At 39.2% G+C, this 20,951-nt stretch overlaps 1 protein-coding gene across 5 annotated transcripts in view; it reads left to right on the top strand.

Moving 5' to 3' along the window:
* The window catches only part of ccdc66 (coiled-coil domain containing 66), a 114,621-nt gene that overhangs the window by 91,180 nt on the left and 2,490 nt on the right, over positions 1-20,951 (top strand). The gene's annotated exons all lie outside the window — the stretch shown is intronic.

The following is a 20,951-nucleotide window of genomic DNA, read 5'->3' as shown; positions in this document are numbered from 1 at the left end:
CAGGGATCAAACTTATTGTTTCCGGCTATATATGCATCCATGCATAAGTTTACGGGGTAGAAATGTGACAGGTAGGAAAAACAGATCCTGTCCCAAAATTACCTCCAACCCTCTTTAAATATTATCCTGTCATGTATAGCATGTAGTGAGTGGGCTTGGAATTTTAGCATATCTGTGTAAATATGTATGATTGCTTTATGAGGCATACAGTGTTGCTTGTGAGCATGCACTAGCCAACGTTTTAATCAGATGAAGTCTACAGTATATAACTCCTTAACTGGTGACTGAAAATACAGTAGATTAAAGAGTTCTACAGATTTCATCTCTGGCGTCTACTGAACATCACTAAACTGTGTTCATCTGTGCAGCAGAATTTGATGGGCCCTCGTCCTGCTGGTCTTCCACACTCTGGGGGATGGCGAGAGATAAGACTGTCAGTTTATACTTAGTTATAAACTTAAATTCTATAGGCACATAAATGCAAAGAAATGGGATTGTGTAGATTGTTTGAAGTGTCGACACCTTATTAATATTTCCTCTGTAGGCCTTTCTGTGGCAGAAGTTGTCTCATCATCCTCATCATCCTGTGAGAATGAGTATTTTGTTGTGTGCACTTCATAATGCTACTTATCACAATTTATGGTTTATTTCATAAGCTACTTACAACTGCCTGGAGTTCTGTTACAGGAGGCTCCAAAAGGCAAATATTACCATCAGAATCTGTTGAGACCAACAAAAATCTAAATATCAAAAATAGCCTATATAAAAAAATATAGGTAGGCCTCTTACACTTTATAAATGCACTTGTTTAATGGGGAGTGTCTGGCTCTGATGAACTCCCTCCAGGAATACCATCAGACACTGGCCTTCCAGTGTTGAGGCTCAGGGCCATCTCCTCTGCAATGGTCAGTGGTGGTGGTGCAGGTCCTCCCCCATCGTGCGGGCCTCTGCCTTCTTTCTGTTGGCTGATTAGAAGTTAAAATTAGAAAACGAGAATGTCAAAAATGCTGCTTCTATGCTAGACACTGGATGCCATGCAGTTATTCAATATTAATGTTAGTCAAGTCAGGTAGCCCACACCCATCATATGCTCAGGCCTTACCTGATTGAATTATGTTCTTATATCTCATTTTAAGCTGCTGCCAGGTTCTTTGTATGCCTGCAGAATTGCACCTGCACGAAAATGAAAGTTAGTTAAATAATGTATTTTTCTTCCAGTTTCACTTTTGATATTTTAAAAGCAGTGCTGGGCAAGATAATTTGATTAATGTGATCATTATTTTCCCTAAAAACGTATCAAAATAGCTATTATTCTTATACACTTTGTAAACCCCATAGCAACCTCAGCCACAATAAAAGGGTAGACACAAAACTGCATTTTAAATGCGTTACAAATTCTGTATTTAATATAATTACATCAAAAGAAATTATAGGAAAATTAAGATGACTTCCTTACTTTTTCAAGTGAAAATAAATTACTGTCATCCCTATTGCTTATTGTAATTAATTAAACAGTGATACAAATTTAAACTTACGCATTGACGTGATCAGCTATTTTCGCCCAAGCTAGCTCTCTCTTTTGCCACTGCAGCCGTGTTGCTTTTTTTTACGAAATATGTGCTCGTACTCGCCATACGCTTGCATAAGCAACTCTACTTCTGCTGGGGAGAAATATGCAGATCTTTTTTTGTCGGGTACCGTTGCCATGGTGAATCGTAATATCGGAGCTCCATTGACGATGGCTTTTTATAGTCGTGGTGCACGCGCTTAACCCAGTGTAAGCCAACCCAGAGTAAATAGAACTAACTCAAAGCAGCTGTTCTGAAACCCAAAACTCAAAGTTTCTAATTTCTAAGTAAACCAACTCCTTATTGGAACCTCCTTATTGAAACGGGCCCCTGATCACCTTGTACCATCTTCATCTGCACACCTGGTGGATAGTGATCTGTTTCTTGTTGCTGGCAGAATGATTAGTCACTGCTTTCTCCATGGAGGACCACCCTTGTCAGGCGGCAGTGCTGAAACAGCTGTTGTAGAGATTTCAGACTGTCCAGATTTGGATTTGCATCAGAAAATCACACTGGTACTGTATATATTATGTATACATTTTATGAAACAAATAAGAATAATTTAACATTATATAATAATTATAAATGAAGCGATTTTATTAACTACATGTAACTTTCAGCTTGATGGGGACTCTGAACTAACACCTGAAGAGAAGGAGAGTGTTAATGATTTGTGCTTCTCCTGGACCTTCCTCCAGTGAACACCTCCAGTCGACGCTGGCTTTATGAGAGGCTTCTACATCATGCTGTATTTATGCAGTCAAACAAACCCATTACAACATTATTGACTCCTCTTAATGTCTTATATAATTATAACATATTTAGTTTCTGTTGTTATACCAGGTTATCGGACGTACCATGCGGCAAATCAAACAACTTCGAAAAGGTTTAAAGGATACTATACTTTGTCAGCGTACAGATGTGCTTCCAGTCATTTTTCCACGTGAGATAAATTACATTTTGACCCCAGAGGTATGTATATTTGGTCAAACAATTTAAGTTCCTTAATACGTTTCTTTAATGGAATAAGATTTACCCCACATATTACTCTAGCTGGTTTGCCTGTCTAGTATGATTTTATTTTCCTGATATTGATTCTTTGTTTTTTTATTTTTTGTAGTGTGTCCTAAACAGCATTACCTGGCCTTCAATGGTGAAAAACAATGATGATGAATGCTCTTTGGAAGATCAGAGGCGAGTTGCTGGCTACCTTCGTCAGTTTATTGAGAATGGTAAAGGATTACTTTCAGTGAATGAATCAATACCCTCATATGTATGTACTTTATACACTAGTGTTTATTTGCATCTACCTTTTCACAGCAACTAGCCCTGAGCTGAAGGCACTTGTTAAGTTCTGGGTGGGCTGGGAGTTTCCCACTGCCTCTCTCAAACTGGAAGTAACCTACCAAAGGCATCTACATGTTTTGAGACCCTGCGGCTTCGTCCCGATATAAAGACTTCCAAGCATTTAAGAAAGAGTTACTTGCCTGCATCAGTACTGTGGATACGGGATATGGGCTGGTATAATTAAAATTGCTTTGCAGTATTGTTTTCTATCCAATCCAAGTTCATGGACATTGAGGTTTTGATATTTTTATATTTTGCTCTCTATTCTGAAAGATGCAGTCAAAGACTTTTTTGTTTTTGTTATGTTTACTTAAGGACAGTACAGTGTATATTATAGTTCAGTTTACATAAAAATGTACAAATAAGGATGACGAGAATAAAAGTAAAACTGTTATTTACTGTTTGCCCAGTGTGTGCTGTATGTACACTAGTGTGTGGTTGCCAGATAGATATCGGCACCATATGATGTTGAAGGACTCGTGGGATCAATGTCTGCTTGTAGTGCTGTTTGTTCTTCAGGACTCAATAAGCTGTCAGCTGTGAGAACAATTACTCCATGTTGTGGGTCACAGGGCAGACCCCACATTCTTCCCAATCAATCTGTTGAAGGTACAGTTCCTAAAACAGAAAATTGTAAAATGGTTCAATCATTACTTATTTACATCACACATGCTGGTGTTATTTTGAATGCATTTGGCCTTTTGTTACCTCTGTATTTTCAAGCTCCGGCTCTGCCACAACATGCTGAATGTTTCCCATCTCCCATAGCTGATTGGGAGTCATGTTCCCCTCAGTTCTAATTGGGTGGTTATCCCATCCATCATGCAAGACGTTCAGGCTAACTTGTAGTCTTGGGAGGGACACATAGTGACAACTAAAAAGGTGGATGCTGTTAGACAGGTCAAGGAACCCATTATCTTCCAGAGAGTGCAGCACACTGTAATATGTAAGGAATAATTGACGACGGGCCGTTCAATTATCGAAAGTTAATGCACACCCCGAGGTGGTAATGCGAACATGACGCGAAGCGGAGTGGCCGTTACACCTCGAATGAAAAGTGCTACACAATAATAGTCGTGCTCACACATCTTCTGCCACCATTGCCTGGAGTCGCTGCAGTGTTAAATCTGAAGTTTCATTTCTACTTGACTTTGTGTCGGTTAACTGCAGAACACTGGGTAAGGAAGGCATACTAACTTTAGAGCTGTAAAATGCCTTAAAAAACCGCAGAACAACTAATGAACCATGTTTCCATCCATGGCTTTTTTCAGGGAAAGAAGGTTTAGCGCTTCAAAATGTTTAGCGATATAGCAGATGGAAATGCCATTTGTCGATAAAATTCCTCAAATGTCAACACAATCTTTTTCTGCTTATTCGACATATCGACACTTTAAATGTCACAAAAAACAGTATGAAAACACTTCTTGTCGATAAAATAGCTTTAACGCAAATAAATGTGTTGTTACATGATCGAGCTTTATGACGTACAATCATAACAAACAGCATGGCGGAGCAGTATGCATGGATGGATGAAGAGAGACTCGTTATTTCCTACAATTGATTCATGAAAACGATATTAAGACTATTTTTGATGGGAAACGGCAAATGAATGCTGCAACTTTCCAGGATTTGGAAAGAAAAATGGCTACAAATAGCTACGCTAAACCGTGGCATATCGCAACAAATGGAAGGTCATAAAACAGCGGTACCTTGCAGAAAAACATGAGCTTTCACGTGCCGGCTCCGGGGGGAAAATGAGGGCCAAGTTTAAAATTTTCAGCGAAATCAGATACTCGGTCAGAGGCCTATGGTAGCTTCTTTTCCTACAAATATCAATAGCTCGGGTAAGTTCCTTAAATTTCTTAATGTACAGTAAGGAGAGTTCTATGTAATGTGATTTCTTAGAACATTTATTTACAAAATATCGTTAAGGTTTGTAAGATTTTGAATGTAGAACTAACAGACCTGTCAAAATAGACTTGGTGTTCAGTAAACGTCTCGTGAGATCCAAAAGGTAAAGGCTAAAAGTTTGTTCAAATATTTGCATGGAGTCATCTAAGCTGTTTTTTTAATTAAATAGAGACCTGCGAGAACTTAAATATAAAAATAACTTGATTTTCTGTATTGTGCAGATCATCCACTGAATGATTCACTCAGTCCCTCTGAAAGTGGACTGGCTGATTCACGTTCAGAGTCATCCCCCCAGGACCAGCCTGATGAAACGGCACAAGAGGATGGTGACCCACCACCCAGTGGACAACAGAATGCTATTTTTCAAGATTTCCTCAATCAGCAACGTGATCAAGGAGAGCGAGATCAACAAGTCATTCAGTCAATCTCCAACTGTCATCTCACAAGCTGTAAGCTGTTTTGAGCGCTGTGCTAATGCTGCAGAAAGGCATGCTCATGCATCTGAGGTGATGGCTGGTTTGAGGCAACTATTGAGTTCATGCAGCCAACCCATGTGCTCCAATCAACCAGTGTCACATCCCTCTTACAACCAACCAAGCTCTTCAGCACACTCTTCTTTAAGTAGTCATCTAACATGTCGTTCACCACATACCAAAACATGGAATAAAGAATAATTATTCCTAATAATAATCCTGTAGTTAAAGTATACATTTATTTCCATCTTGTCAATTCAAGAGGTTATTAAAATGACAAAAAAGTATTTTATTTTGTAATGCATCTGTTATGTTCTCTTAAATGTTCTAACAACAAAGGTTGACAAAAAGTTGTTCTTCAAAATTTCACAAAATCTTTATCTACTAAAAAACTAAAAACCTAATTAAAGTTACACAGTAAAAGAAATTGTTTCATGTTTCACATATCTTGTTAACTTTTCTTAGCCTACTGCATTCTTATGTTAAAAATGTATTGCTTTAGACTGAGCATCCCTGATAAGCACAGCCTGTGCGGTAGGTTGGTCATTGTATTGCAAGGGACGTGGTTGTGTCTCGCCTTCATTACTTGAGGTTTGATTGGGTGGTAAAAATCATTGCTTCTCCTTCTCACAGATGTTATGTAGACACAACGTTGGGCATGAAAGTGTAGTTAATGTCTGATCGTTTTGCTAGGATGCGCCACCTTCCTTTAAGGAGCCCGAATGTGTGTTCAACTTTAACCCTACATCCATTCAAGTGAGAGTTAAATGTTTCATGTTCTTCTGACAAATTGGGTCCAGAATAACCTTTGATAAGCCAAGGCAGTAGTGGATAGGTTGGATCTCCTACCACTAGCAGAGGCACCTGGACTCCCTCCACATCAACTGGAGCATTAGGATGTCTCTCAGGGTGTCTGAATAATACAAATACAGCAAAGTCCTTTTACTGCACCAGTCAAATTAACACATGTGCCATTCATGTTTCCATACATAAAAAAGACAAATATTTAAGCATATGTCAAATTCTTAACCATTTTTATTTCATATATATACATACACAGCTGCGGGAAAAATAATAGACCATCCCACATTTTCATTTGTAGATGTATTGTGGTAATTCCAGTCCATTGTCTGTTGTATTTCAATATAATCAAACCTCAGGGCTGACATAAAGTCATCCAACACCAATGTGAAAGACTGACAGCATGACAAGACACATGAAAACTGTGATTAAAAATCCAGATTATGACATAAAAAATACTTTTTGAACTTTTCCTAAATACTTTTATATTCCTATTGTATTTCTTAAAGTGAATCTGAACTTGTTTTCTTTGCAGTATTTGAGGTCTTAAAAATTACAGAGCATATTTTCTGTTTTTTACCCGTTTCTCTAATTTTCATTTTCTGCTAATAGAAACAATATTTTTATTTGAAATTTAGGATATTGTTAGTAATTCACAGAATTAAACATACGTAATTATTTTATCTAAACACATGCCTATAAATAGTAAATTCAGAAAAAGGTGCTTTGAAATGGTCTCTTAATTTTTTTCTGCAGCTATATATAATGTAATAAAGCAACTGTCTTTACATTTACTGGTAAACATGTTGAATGGTTGACTTACCTGTACAGATCTGAAGCTGCAAAAACTGCTGCGTCGTGGGCACTTCCAGGAGTTCCAACACAAATGTCTCGGATCATGCACCTGTCATCAACGAGGACCTGGAGAACAATAGATGGCCACCCCTTGTGATTGATGTAATCACGAAAGCCGTTCGTCGGGGAAAGAATAGGGATGTGTGTGCCATCCAGCGCACCATAAATCTGTGGTACAAGATGCGCCAAGGCTTTACGGTATGCAATGGCTTTGGCCTCATCTTCATTCGGCAGCCTTATATAACGCTGAATTCATTTTTCTCTAATAGCTGTGCACTCAGCTTACACACATCGATGGACGGTTGTTTTACTGACCCCGAAAGTTTCCCCAACTACTCTGTATTTGGTTCAGGTTGCCATTTTGAACAAGGCAATGGCAATCCGCTTTCGGGTCAGAATCGGTGGCAAGCTCTCATGGGCGCCAATCAGGACCAATGAGGTCACATAGCATCTCAAATGTCAGCCGTGACATTTAAAAAATGTTGCAGCCAGGGATTTTCTGTGAAGTGTCTCTCCACTACTTCCTCCCAGAACGCTTCATTGCGTGGTCTCACCCAGACCCGTGGGCTCCAGCGAATAATAGTAGTTAGCTCGTACCCCATCAGGCACTTCATTTTGCCGTCGCTTTTGGATATTTCTTAGAATGTGTATTGTTTGGGAAATTAAAATCAGAGTAAGCTGGCCAATTTCTTTGAGCTGTCTATATTTTCTGTCCATTGTTTTGTTTTGGGGGACAACAGGTGGAACACAGCGAGACTCATTTGCGATATATGCAGAAATGTGTATGGAAACGGCTCAAGGGCAGATTTCTTTAGCGAAACACCAATGCGAGAAATCGCGAGAAATTATGCGAGAAATCGCCTTCGTCATTAGTGACGTCACTACGCACACCATTTTATCGGTAAAAGGTCAAGTGGACGGAAACAGCCTGGAGACAGCAAATTTGTGCCAAAAAATGTTTGCGAAATTTGCTTTTTCGATAACAAAACAGCACAAAATCTGGATGGAAACATGACTATTGTGTGTCAGGATTGGTAGGCAGAACCCAGGCGCAGACAGCAGACAGAAAAACTCAAAATTGATTTAAATCAAAAACCCACGATGGGGCAAACACGACAACAGAAAAATATTTAAAACATCAAACCAAAACTTCCCACGAGGGGGCAAAACATGACAGGGCAAAAACCAACTAGAATGATAAACACTTCGGGAACTTGGAGAACAGGAACACCGTTCTTTGTACGTCGCTTACTACATCCAAGATCAAATGAAACGTCCGAGATGACCTAATCCCATTAATCATGATTTTGCTAATTAGTTTCTCCGAACGCACCTGTTGTTGATGATTAGTTTGCCTGGATTGAGTTATCTGAGATCATTGCGCGTTCGTGGGTTGGAAACATTGATCAGCAATGCTTTGATTGGTATGTGAGCATGGCAAAGGAGTATTTCTCGGCGGCAGAGCAAGAACTCTTAGTTGAGGGCTTCACCGAATTTCAGTCTTTAATTAAAACAGCAGGGAACACTTGAAAGGCTGCAAAAGCCAGGAGAGAGGGCTGGCAAAAAGTTGCCGACAAATTAAATTTGTAAGTACATTGTAAAAAAATTGTTGTTTCAACTTAAAAAAGTAAAGTGTTCGTGCTGCCTTAAAAGTTTAAGTAAAGTCAATTTCAAATATTAAGTTGTCTTAACTGAGAAAAAGTAGTGTAATTTCAACTTTTTTTTTTACTGTTGTTTTCTTTACAATTGTGTCATATTTAATTCAAATTACCTGACTTCACCTAAATTACTTAAAGAATGAAATCACTAACATACTGCATAAACATCAATTTACATCATAAACAGTACTGTATAAAACATACCGTATAAAACACATTAATTTACTGCATAAACAACAAATGACTTCATAAACAGAAAACAGCACAGCAATTTACTGCCTAAACAACAATATACTGCATATATGCAAATGTTATATAAAACTGTAATTTACTGCATGAACAACAATAACATAGTAAACATACAGTAATGTAATGCATCCATGTACCTTCACAGAACACTGATCACCTCCAAGGTCAATGAAAATCTTTTGAATGATCTTAAAGGTGTAGCGTAGTTTTTTTGTGTAATTCAATATTAAGTCCAAAAATCAGCCCTACTAATAGATGTACAGCATGAAGGACATCTTTTACATCTCTCAGGACAATCTGCTCCTCCAGCACAACTGAGTAGTCAAAAGCATCATCTTCACCAGGATTACGAGGATGCCCACATCCATTCCTGCTGTCATGCGGTCGTCAATGTCTGTTGCCTACAGTCGAATAGTTTTAGAATAGATCTGAGAATCAGTATCTTCTGAAAATTTGATCATGAATTACTCACCATCGTGTCGTTTCACAACTTCATCTTCGGAACACAGATTAAGATAAAAAATTAAGAGGGTAACACTTTATAATACCTTTTTTGGTAACGCTTTAGATTACGGCCCGCAGTGTACTGCGTAATTACACAGAATTTACAGCATACCTATTTGTAGCAATAATGTACCTATATTATACGTATGCGTATGTACAACAGAATAACATGCAACGTTTGTGTCATAAGGGGCTAACAACTTGGAAATATAATAAATATTTATACTGTTATTATTGCATACCTTTTCAATAATTACGGGGTATGTATTACCTACAACCCGCAATTAACTGCATAATTAAGAAAAATTCTGCAGTACCTATCAAGAAAGGAGAAATACGATGAGTCTTTCTTTGTCTTTTATAACAGAAAAGTTAACATAACAGAGGTACAGATACACAAGTGTCTCTTGTATACGTCCTCACGTATTACGTAAACAGGACTTCCCTTAAAGTCACATACTCACTACTTTGACACCTCCTCCTTTTACAGAACTTCAACCTTTTATATCACAGGGACTTATCGTCAAAACAGCATGACTCTGAACAAACACATTATTTAATCCACTAAATTGAACAGTATGTTAACTGCACTTCTTACATACTTGTAAGACGTAATGTATCACAAATTTAGTCTTTCAGTTGGTTTACTCACTCTACCAGACCTAGTTACTCTCCATCCTTACTAGTCTGTGTGGGCAGTGAGACATTTGTTCTTGTCGTGTCGTCATCACACGTTTGTTCTAAGTGTCCTGCTGTTTCATCATCAGCGTTATTCTCAGAGGGGCTACGTTGTAAGTGACGGCGATTTCGCCTTTTCATTCCCCCGTCATGGCTTCTGATCATGTAGGAGCGCTCTGTCGCACTCTGCCCCACTACTGTTGCTGGAGTCCTCCACTGTTTTTCCTCATCCAGCTTGACCAAGACTTCTTCTCCTGGTATCAGCTGAGGTAAGTTTCTCACTCCATGTCTTCTATTGAAATAGAATGCTTGTTTTTGCTTAGCAGCATCGTCTTTTCTTTGTATCAGTCTCTGATCCTGCCATTTTGGCATAAGGTTGCATCCCAAAGTTGGTAATGTATTTCTGAGCCTCCGTCCCATCAGAAGCTCTGCTGGGCTCACCCCCGTTGATGCATGTGGAGTTGTTCTATAACTCAACAATGCCAAGACTGGATCCTCTTGCCGTAAGATGGCTTTCGCCGACTGGACTGCACGTTCAGCATGTCCATTGCTCGAGGGGTGATATGGACTAGATGTTACATGCTCAAAATCAAACTCCCTGCTAAATGATAGGAATGTTTCACTAGTGAATTGAGGGCCATTATCCGAAACTACTACCTCCGGGATACCGTATCGTGCGAATGTTGCTTTGAGCTTGATGATGACTTGTTCAGCTGTGGTGTTTGATAGGTATATGATTTCCAAGAACCTGGATTAATAGTCTGAGAGCACTATGTAGTTTTTCCCTTTGTACTCACACACATCTACTCCCAGGCGCTGCCACGGTCTTTCAGGTAGAGGAGTCGGGCTCAGAGGTTCTTTTCTCTGCGTTTTCCTGTGTTCACAGCAGAATTCGCACTGTTCAACTTTTTGTTTTAAGTCAGAAGAAAGTCCTGGCCACCATACGGACGTCTGCGCTCTCTCCCTACATTTGGTCAGCCCCAGATGTCCTTCATGTATTTGTTCGATAATTTCTCCTCGAAGAGATTCAGGTATGATGATACGGTTTCCTCTGGTAAGCAACCTGTCAGTCTCAGACAATTCACTCTTGAATGCATGAAAATCTCTGATCTCCGGGTGAACATCTCGGGCATGCTCAGGCCATCCTATTTTAATCAAGCGCCTCACTCTCTGCAATTTCCCATCTTGTTGCGTTGCCTCGCGAATTGCATTTAATTTTCCTTTCGAAGCTGGTATGCATTCGACAATCGTGTTAACATAGCAGCTGATGTCCACTTCGGTGGTGCTGTCCATGGAGCTGCTTTGTGGACTTCTCGACAAAGTGTCTGCTACAACGAGTGTTTTTCCAGGTGCGTGCACTCAGCGGTTATGTTGAATCTCATTAATCTGAGCAGAAGTCTCTGGCATCTGATCGGTACATTGTCTAAATCTTTACAGTTTATCAAAGGAACCAGCGGTTTATGGTCTGTAATGAGTTTGAAATGCGCCATTCCCGTCAGATATTTGCTGAAATGTTCGCACGCCCAGACTCCCGCGAGACACTCTTTATCTATCTGCGCGTAATGACGTTCAGCACTAGTGAGTGTTCGCGAACAGTAGGCTACAGGTTTCCAGCAATCTCCGTGTTGTTGGAGTAGCACCCCTCCCAAACAATAACTGCTTGCATCAGCAGATACAGTTGTTGGCTTCTCAGCGTCATAAAATGACAACACTGGTGATGTCATTAGCGCTTCCTTCAGTTGACGAAATGCTTGCTCCTGTGCCGAGTTCCAGGTCCATGCCGTTTTTTCTCGTAGGAGTTCGTATAGTGGGCCTCCCAGCGTTGCTAGATGAGGGATATATTTTCCCATATAATTAATCATCCCCAATACTCTCTTCAGTTCATGTACATTCTTTGGGGCTTTGAGTTCCGCGATAGCTGTGACTTTTTCCGGATCAGCTCTGACTCCGTTCTCATCCACTACCTGACCCAAAAACTGTAGCTTACCCTGTCGAATCTTACATTTGTCTTTATTCAATCTTAGGCCGGCTAGTTCCATCGCGTCCATTACGCGCTTCAGTCTCATGTCATGTTCTTGCATAGACGTTCCATATATGATGACATCATCCATGTACACTTGGACCCCTTCCAGGCCCGACAACAGCTCTTGCATTTTTCTCTGAAAGATCTCAGGTGAAATGCTAATGCCAAAAGGAAGTCTTTTAAAGCAATACCTGGCAAATGGCGTGATGAAGGTTGTTAACTGGCTGCTCTCAGGATCTACCAGGCCCATGTCTTTAGCTGCCCTTCCGCTGAGAAGATTGTTCACTGTTGGGCCCTTCACGACATAAATGGTTAATTCGTACTGCTTTGATTTATGCTGTACATGGCTTCTGAATTGGCCCATGCATCTTAGCTGGCCTTTTGGGCTGTTAAGTACAATATTTGCTTTGCACAGTTCTTGTTTCCTTTTCATGTTTTGAAATGTCTCTTCACTAATTATTGTCACATCCGCCCCTGTATCTATTTTGAATGCCACTAGTGTACTTTCAATAGTCAGATTGACAGCCCATGTTTCTGTGCTGCCTTTGCCTTTCTGTTGTACAGATCCGAGGTAAAATGAGTCAGATTCTCGGTCTTCCCTCATGACTTCATGGACTAATTTAGTTTTGCACATGCATTCCCAATGGCCTTTTTTGTGACATCTCCTGCATTCTGATCCAAAGGCTGGACATTTCTCTCTGTCTTTATGTTTTGTTTTGCCACATCTGCTGCATTTGTCCTCACTTTTCTTTGTTTTTCCATGTTGGCGCTCCCTGCTGTAGTCCGACCTGTAGCCAGTATACTGTTTGGGTCGCCTGATCTCTTGAACGCTGCACGTTGGATCCCCCTGCAGGCTAACTTGGTGTGTAACTTCCTCTGCTTGTCTTATCATTTGTACCGCAACACCCAGTGTAAGATCTTTAATTAGTTGTAATCTTTTTGACAGGTCCTTGTCTCTGATGTTCTCATTTCTGTTAGCGCCAAAGTCGCAGTTTTCTGATAACTCGTATAATGCACGAATAAACGTCTCTGCTTTTTCCCCTTGTCTTTGGGTTCGCTGGTGAAACTGCGCCCTCTCGTGTGTGACGTTGGTCTGCGGTACAAAATAGTCGTCGTATTTCTTCAAAACTGTCTCGAAATCGTCTTCATCCTCTTCTTCATTGAAAACAAATGATTTGTAAATGTTCTCCGCCTCATTTCCCATCGCATAAATCAATGTACTCACTTGGACCGCTCCGTCCTCTTCTGTGAGCTTGGCAGCCGTTCTGTATCTCACGAAACGCTGCCGCCATGACGGCCATTCTCCCGGCTTGTCAAACGTAAAATTGTCGGGCGACTTGAACAGTGGCATTTTACGGGTACTCCGTTCTCTTTGTTTTACGGGCCCACTTCTGACACCATATCAAGAAAGGAGAAATACGATGAGTCTTTCTTTGTCTTTTATAACAGAAAAGTTAACATAACAGAGGTACAGATACACGAGTGTCTCTTGTATACGTCCTCACGTATTACGTAGGTTGCTTAAACAGGACTTCCCTTAAAGTCACATACACACTACTTTGACAGTACCTACACGTAGATACAGAGGATCAATATTCAACGTTTGGGGTACAGCCCGCACTCTACCACGTAATTACACAAAATTTACAGCCTTGTGTCATGGTTCTGCCCCACCTTGTCTTGCTTTTCTTGACCTAGTGGCAGAACCATGATAGAACCTCTTGTTTTATGTGGAGAGAGTCATTTTGACCCTGTCGGCCTTCGATACTCTCTCCGGTCCTTGTCTGTGTTCCCGCCCGTTTGTATCTCTCGTTACTGGTTGTTTATTAGTTCATGCCCCACACCTGTTCCCTTTTGATTTGTCCCTTTATTTAATGCCCCTGTGTTCTGTCTTGTGTTGGTTCATTGTGCTGTGTCGTGTTGCTTGGGGTGAGTTCATGTCTTGTCAGTGTAGTCTAGTCTTTTGTAGTTATATGGTAAATGTTATTTTTTAGTCCCGTCTAGTTTAGTTAGTCCGTGTTCCTGTTTATATCTTGGTTATTTTACCCCATCGTGGGTTTTTGTTTTGTTCATGTTTTATTAGTATTAAAGTCTTGTTAATCCCTTACCTCCTGTCTGCACTTGGGTCCTCTGTTCTTTGTATCTCTGTCTCACCCGAGAGATCCGTGACCGCCTTGTACATAATGTACCGTAAGTATAAGGACATCATGCAACGTTTGTGTCATAACAGGGTGATAACTTTAAAAAAAATTACAAATATGTATACCTCTATTATTTTATAACCAAGGGGTACCTTTTCCATAATTACTGGGTATGTATTACCTATAACTCGCGATTTACTGCGTAAATAAGCAGAATTACTGGAGTGAGTACACGTAGATAGAGGGGATCAACATGCAACGTTTTGGGTATAAAGGGCTATATAAAAATAACTTATTCTGTTAGTGTTTTATAACTAAGGTGTACCTATTGTAATATTACGTCTCATATGACCTATTATGCTAGGCAACAATCTTAAAGCAAGTTACAAAGAACATATATTTCAATTTTCAATGCAAAGGTAGCCTACATTGTTAACTTGACTGTGTGTACAAACAATATTGCCAAAGCATTATACATAAAACAAGAAACATACAAGGTGTGTACAAGGCCAGATCAAGAGCAGAGGGCTGCTTAGCAGAGTTTGTTATTGATCTTTGGTTTGTTTTCCAGTGGCATCTAAACTTTGTCCTGTGTCTTTTGTTGAAGGTGCCCAGTAGTTTCTTGGACTTGTTTTGCACGTGTGTGCCATGCTTGCCACGTTCTGCTGAATAACCAGACTTCGTGAACCAGTCAGCTACTTACCTGATGAAAATGTATTACATATGGCATCTCAGCTGCAAGTCATCTCTGTATGTTTAGATAGCATTGTGCCATCAAGCTGCAATGCAGTGGACAACTAACCTCTTTTCAGCTATTCACAGGAAATATAACATAAGACACATCACTTTTATGCGTACACTGTATTACTGATGGGGTTTTCTGATAGCAAGTGTTGTTTGTTTTAAAACATATTGCAACATTTTAGTTACTTGCTGTGCAACCATACCCTCTTGTTCTGTGTAGTTACGGGGTAAGTGTACCATCTGCGGGCTGTAAATTAAACTCCTGCCTCTTTACCCTCTTGTAAAAGTGTAGTTACGGGGTAAGTGTACCATCTGTGGGCCGTAAATTAAACTCCTGCCGTTTTACCCTCTTGTTCTGTGTAGTTACGGGGTAAGTGTAATAAATATACATAATCCTAGATTTGAAAAGTGCAACTTTATTGTAAGCGTTAACTTCTTTCCAAACAGACACACACTTTTACTTAAAAGAAGAACATTTGGGAAATTCCGTGAAAATGTCAACCTTACCACAAAAAAAAAGTTTTTACCAGCGGTTTTTACTATGGTAACAGCACAGATTTTAACATTTGGTGGTTCAAATACCCATGTGAGATCTCTCTTCAAATTTGTAAAGCATTTGTTTTATTTTTAGTGCATGATTTTTCATAGTCAGGTAAGTGCCATTTTCAGGATTGTCACATCCATAACGCTACATATTCCTCATAAATGGACACATGAAAATGAATATAAAGTAACTATTTTATGTTCTATAAAGAGGCATCCCTTCTCCATTCATTGGGTATTATTGCTTCAGGATTGTGCATTTTATTTCATAGAAATCCTACAAAGTTTATCGTCTCCCAAAAACCCATAACGCATGTTTATTTCCCATTTTTTAAATGTACATTTTTTCATAGACTGACTTTTTTATGTTTAGACTCTATCAACAAGGGTTCAGTAAAATATAAACGGATGGTTCAATATAATCGTAACAAATTCATTCTCTGAGCATTTTTATGTCACGTCCATAACGCAAAATTTCTCGTCCATAACGCTGGAATTGCCCATTTACATATTTATCATAATGAAAGTAGCATATTATTTTTTCCTTATTTTTTTATTTCTCTTGCTTTGCTTTTTCACTTTCTTCCATTTCTTTTTCTCCTGTGAAGACATGGATGATGTGGATGAGGGGCTGGATTCCTGTGGCACTTCCAATTCTGCATTATACACATTAAAAGACAAATAAATTCATATACTTTTCCTATTCCTAAGTACCTTTAGTGAAAAAGGCTCTTCATCACCTGATGGAAACCTGACCTGCTTTCAGTTGCAGAAATCACTTTAAAGAAACAGTAATCAAAAAATAAAAGTTACCCCATAATTTACTCACCTTCATACCATCCTAGGTGTACTACTTCCTTCCTTTAGCCAAAAACAAACGAGTAATATTAAGTAATATCCTGGCTGTTCCTAGGCTTGTAACATTTAACACCGCTTCAAAATATCTATCATATAAGTAAGGATAAAAACGATATTCTATGACATGAGCAAAAAATATTATTATTTTGAGCTAAACTAGCCAGGATGCGTTAGATTTTGAACATGATTGAACACGATTGATATGGCAGCACGCTAGTTCAATCTCAGTGGTTCTAGGACACGTAATGAACACAAAGAAATAGTTTGGCTTCAGAAGACATCATAAACCACTGTAGTTGTATAGTTTGAGCTGCAATCTTCAACTGTTGTCTCCCTATCACCATTTTATGTTTGAAACGTAACATTGCATAGTACTTATATTTACGTGTTTAAAAATAACCAATAATTTCTGGAAAATCCTATGAGAGAACTCAAACTATATAACTAACTATAAAACATGATTATATGCTTACCATTGTAAATTAGGCTGTTTATGCTTTTATAATGGATATATGCACTTTATAAAACATTAAAAACTGGGGTGCCATTCAATGGCATTACAAAGCAAACAACAGCAAGGATATTATTTGATTACTCTGATTGTTTTCACCTAAATAAATACCTAAAGTCATAGACTACATTCAGTCCAAATTCGATTTTTGATTTTTGTTCATATCCGATTAAAATCCGGTCATATTTAGCAAGTGTGAACAGCAAAAAATCACATGAAATTCAATTCAAATCGCATTTATGGACATCCATTTCAGTCCGACTGCTTAGATCGGATTTGCTTAGCTTTTCTATTAATTTCACAGTCCCACCTCAAGTAAAATGTAAGCACGTCAGACGTCATTGCAGAAACAAGGTTGCTGTGTTGTTATTTATGTGCCGGTAAAGATGGGAGCATGCAATAAAGATGCACATTTCAGCAGCTGCTTCATTAGACGTAGCAGTCCAGCATCACATTTTAAGATAACATTACGTGTGTTCGACTATATGCGGCATTGTGCAAATCAATCAGCATATAACATCAAAATACGCTATGACGATCAACATGCGCAGCGGCTATGAAGTCAAACACTTCCTGTCAACGCGAGGTCATTGCCAAAAAATGCAGATATTCCGGAAAACTAAAGAGTGCCGCTGGACACACAAAACGCATATGAACAAGATTTGGACTGACAGCGTGAATGTAATCATAAACGCCTAGGATGGCTTGAGGATATATAAATTCTAAGACAAAATTAAATTGGGTGAAATATTCCTTTAACTCTGAGTATGTTACTGTGACATTTTTAACTGTACTGTAACTAACCAAGCGTTTCCCAATCCCATACCCTCGGGGCACCACTCCCAAGGTGTTTTAGATGTCTTCAGACTTCCTATATAAAACACCTGATTCAACTCTGATTGCAATGCTTCTGCATGTTGTCAACACTGCCATCACATTTGTGCAGTCTTTGGATCAACCGCCCCCCAATTTGGCCAAATTGAGGGGCATAGTCTTCATATGACTTTACACCAAACAAAATGATTTCAGTTTTATTTCCATTAAGCACTAAGAAATTCTGCTTTAACCATATTTGTAGTTCGTTCAAACAATGCAGTAGAGGTCCTAAGGATTCCTTGCTTTTATGCTATGATGTTGCTTGTATCTGTGCAGTGAATGTTCAAAATATGGCACCCGAGGACTTATATTTTATAAATCCCCAAGGAGTATTGAATAGTAAAAATGTACCATCTGCATCATACTAACGCTATTTTTAATGGCATAAATAGAATATATAGCAGTATATCATATCATGCATCTATGGCAGGTTCATGAGTAAAACCTCCCCCACTTAATGAATTGAAACAGACTGCTTTGAACAGAATGGTAAATGGCAAGGTGTTTTAAATATAAACTGTAGAATAGTATAATTATTATAAAATATGAATAAAACAGTGAGTAAATAGTACAGAATTTTTCGCATAACAACAACAATAATAGCAAAAGAACTGCAAGCAGTACTACGGGGCCAAGCCCATACTTTGCTCACACTTCACCCAGCGTACCCACATTATGCCCACACCCAGCTCACACGTCACCCAGTTTACCACACCTAGCCAACACTTACCCCAGTATGCCCACACTTCCACGAGAGTACCCACAGCATGCCCACACCCAGCTCACACTTCACCCAGTTTACCACACCTAGCCAACACTTACCCCAGTATGCCCACACTTCCACGAGAGTACCCACAGCATGCCCACACTCAGCTCACACTTAACCCAGTTTACCACACCTAGCCAACACTTCCCACAGCATGCCCACACCCAGCCCACACTTCCCCAAGTATTCCCAAACTTCCCCCAGTGTACCCACACTTCCCCCAGTATGCTCACAGCATGCCCACACCCAGCCCACATTTCTCCCTTAATGCCCACACTTCCCCCAGTATGCCCACAGCATGCCCAAACCCAGCCCACACTTGATCCCACAACTGGGCTGCTGAGCAAAGCTGATAGAGGTGTAAGTAGCGATATGTAACAATAACCAAAGTTGCAGCTATGAGAGCGCACAGCCAGAAGAACAATATGTACGTGAAAAACAGATATGTTTAAAGAACAGCCGAGAACGTAATCATAACGTACACATTATATATACAAGCAACCCACAACCTTGCAGTCCCGAGGTGTGTGTTTTATATGATGAGCCACTCAGTTGACATAGTGCGCACTGCCCGCCATCCCTGAAGGGGCTGAAATGAAACAGTAGAGCAAAAGTAGCAGGAATACAGTGTATAGAAGGAACAGATGTCAGAAGTGACAATGAAAGAAAGAATGTCATTTTGTACTTACCTTGTTTCTGTTTGTATGTATTTACATGTGTTATAAACCACTTTAAGTTGCACTACATACATCGCACTTTATTTTATTTTATTTTATTTTATTCCTAAAATGACATTGCATTTCATTTGTTTACATACTTGCACTATTTGTGCACATAGAAATGTCTAAATGCACAACTCGAGTTTCGAACCTGTGACCTCTTGTACCCGAGGCTTGCAGTTTATCAGGTGTGCCACTCAGTTGGCGTGCTTGACACAGCAGCGTTCAAGGGTTATATGCAATTATATAAAAGCTTAATATCTCGAGAATGCTAGGTGGCGCTGTCTTGAAACTTCAAGGGTACGTTTGGGACTATAATTTGGTGACGTGTGTCAAATTTGGTGGCGATATATCATACAGTTCAAAAGATATTACGATTGATGACAAATTTCAAAATGGCGGACATGCCGATCATCCAATTGTGACAGAATCGATCCGGCATGGCACGAGGAATCCGTAGACACTGAGATTTCGGTTTTCTGACAAACATTTTAAAAGTTATGAGCAAAAATAGCTATTTTTCAAATCTCGTGACGCATAGGTGGCACTGTTCCCCATTTTGGCAAGGACCCCCAGTTCGAGGTGTTCATGAAGCTTACAAAGTTTCGTACCGATAGATCGATAAATGTTTGAGGTACGGCCTAAGATCCATTTTTGGGTCAACTTTGAAAAGTTTTATTTGATCACTAAACTAAACTAAACTAATTCCTTGACTGAAATTGATGTTTTAAATAATAACTCATTTCATGAATATGATCTTGAAAGATCTGGTGGAGAACCATATTTGGTGAGCTTTGCTCATCAATATAATAACGTTAGCTAAAACGCTACATACTGCTGGAAGTTCAGCCTCGCTTTTAAGATGGGTAACCTCCGTAAAAATTACAGTATTGCTGGATGTCCTGAGCTTGCTGTAAATCAAAAGAGGTNTAAATTCCTATTCTGCACACACACATATTACACAAAGTATTTAGTTTAATTACATCAGAAGTAACTGTAATTAAATTACAGAAAAAATAAGAGTAATCCCTTACTTTACTTTTTCAAGGGAAACGTAATTAAATTACAGTAACTAATTACTTAGTAACTAGTTACACCCAACACTGATAATAACGTTAGCTAAAACCGCTACATACTGCTGGAAGTTCAGCCTCGCTTTTAAGATGGGTAACCTCCGTAAAAATTACAGTATAGCTGGATGTCCTGAACTTGCTGTAAATCAAAAGAGGTCAGCAGACATGTCAAATGGGAACAAGACAATGAAGAAAGCAAAAAGGTCAGCTCAACTTTTTGCCAGATTTTCCTGAAGGGAAGTCTCCAGACTGTCTTGAAAGTGAGAGAATAACTCTGATGCAAGAAATGAAGAAAAAGAAGAGGGATAGGAAAATGATAGATTCTCTGATGGAAAGAACCTTTGCCTTGCGGAGGAAAGAGCTTGTTAATGGTGAGCCTCTTGTGTCTGAAATCAAAGACAGGTGGCCAGCACTGTTTATGAATAAACAGATAATATGGTAATTCATTTTTCAAATACATTCAAAACACATTCACATGTCAGACTTTAATATTGAAACAAAACTTAAATCCGTGGTTTTGTGCTTGTTAATTTGTGATTGTTTTTGAAATTGTATTATTAGTTTAGTTTTGCCCAGGTGATAAATGTTATATTTTAATGGTCTAAAAGAGCCGAAGCCATACTTATGAACCGTTATATTTATGTTCTGACTTT

The sequence above is a fragment of the Triplophysa rosa genome, linkage group LG25, assembly GCF_024868665.1.
Source record: "Triplophysa rosa linkage group LG25, Trosa_1v2, whole genome shotgun sequence".
NCBI lineage: Eukaryota > Metazoa > Chordata > Actinopteri > Cypriniformes > Nemacheilidae > Triplophysa > Triplophysa rosa.
The sequence above is the reverse complement of the archived record's forward strand: the minus strand, read 5'-3'. Positions and strand labels throughout refer to the sequence as shown.